The sequence below is a fragment of the Protobothrops mucrosquamatus genome, unplaced genomic scaffold, assembly GCF_001527695.2.
Source record: "Protobothrops mucrosquamatus isolate PMUCROS unplaced genomic scaffold, P.Mucros_1.0 scaffold4045, whole genome shotgun sequence".
Lineage (NCBI taxonomy): Eukaryota > Metazoa > Chordata > Lepidosauria > Squamata > Viperidae > Protobothrops > Protobothrops mucrosquamatus.
Window position 1 is genome coordinate 52,069 of NW_015389979.1, and position 2,108 is coordinate 54,176.

Sequence of the window (2,108 nt, forward strand, 5' to 3'; positions counted from 1 at the left end):
GAAGAAGAGGGAAGTAGGGAAGAAAGAGAAGAAAGGGAGAAAGAAGGTAAAGAAGAAGGAGTGTGGATACAGTGAAAAGGGAAATGGGCGAGCAACACCAAAAGTCATGTGTATGTATTTATTTCATTTTATTAAAAGTATCTTATATATAAGAATGTAAAAAGAATGTATGTTAACATCTGATAAATATCACAGTATACGTATGGGGGAGAGTTTGGAAGAAAAAATAATAAAAAAAACAAGCTGAAAAAAAAACTTATTGAATTATCCCAAACTAGGAACTATGTTCGTGTCATCATCACAACAGAAAAAAGGAGGAATAGTGGTGTATATTAGGGAAGGAATCTTGGCAAGACAAATTTATCAGGACGAAGAGGGTAGAATATTAATAATTGAGGTTCTTCTGAATCAAAAAAAGGTAACCCTCGTTGGAATTTATGCCCCAAATGAAAGACAAAAACAATTCTATAAAAAATTGCATAAGGCTATTGGAGAAATTGAAAATGAGAATATTTGCTTAATGGGTGATTTTAATGCAATAGTGGATTAGTTAGATTATAAAAGCGGCACAACAAGGAAAGGAATTAGAAGAATATTACCCAGTACCTTCTTCAAAATGGTGGAGGAATTTAATATATTGGATAGTTGGAGGGAGAGAAACCTGAAATCAAAGCAATTTACGTACTACTCTGGTCATCATCTATCGTGGTTTAGAATTGATATGGCTTGGATATCAAAAGAACTAAACCTGGAAATAGAGGATGTCACAATAGACACAAATCTATGGGCAGACCATAATGCAGTTATAATTAGATGGAAAGGACAGAAGAAAAGAAGGAGATGGACCCTAAAAAGAGCAATTTTGAATCAGAAGGAATTTAAATTCAAGATGGAGGAGCAAATGCGTATGTTCCTCGAAACAAATAAAGAAGATACGAACAGCCAAAACCTATGGGACACGGCTAAAGCAGTCATGAGAGGAGTTGCAATTGCGTATATGGCCAGTGATAATAGAAAAAAAAAGCAACGCCAAAAAAGTTTAGAGGAAGAACACAGAAAATTGGAAATACAACTACAAATAAAACCGCAAAGTCGGGATCTGAAACAACAATTAGATCTAATTAAACACAAACTGAACATTATGGAGAAGGAGGAACTGGCGCAAAAAATAAAAGAGGCCAGACAAAAAAATTTTGAACACGCGAATAAACCTGGGTGATGGCTGGCCTGTCCTGGCCCACGTAGATTGAATGCTTCCCTCTCCACGTAAGACAGGCAGTATTAACTCAAATGAATAGATTAGAAGATTACTTTATTCACAGGTATTCTCAATCAGTAACTCACAGTTTACAGCTGAGATGCTTCCGGAATACTGTTGCAATCAGAGTCCATTTCATTAGGTAAAAAGTTAATAGTTCTTTGTCATCCTGTGTACAATCACGTGTTTGCAGAACAAAGCTTCCAACGCATGCGTCTGGAAGCCATGGAAGAGAGCGAGACAAAAGTCTCCTTTAAGGACTGGCACGTAGCCAGGATATCCTGTGATGAACTTAGTAGCTCCTCCTACTGACCTGTTACCATGGGATTTACTGAATAGCTAAACTACATTACCCATAAGCCATCTCTTAAGGAGACGGCGCTTAACCCTATAAATGCCAGACATTCTAACATACAGTTCTCATCTAACTGTCTGATCCAAAACACTCCCCGCTTGGAAATATAATTTCCACTACTAACTAACTGAAATAGGCAAAAAACTTAGCATTGAAGCATGCAATTCTCATTGCTAACTAACTAGTGACTAAAATAGGCAAAACATGGTATCAAACATGCATAACTATAAGGTAAATATCAAAACATGCACAATTATAACAGATAAACAAGTGTTACATCAAACAATGCATAAACATGTAGCGCTACCTCTTTAGAGGCCGCCAATGCCCAGGCCCTCCCAGCCACAACCCCCCTTGTCCAGCCTTGCGGTAATGTTCTTTAGAGATCGGTGAGATGTCTTACAGCCGGAACTCATGCAGCATTGATGGGTGGCAGGCTCTTCTTGTTGAAGCAGGACTTTCAGGCACGAACTTAACCGGTCACAATGGTTGATG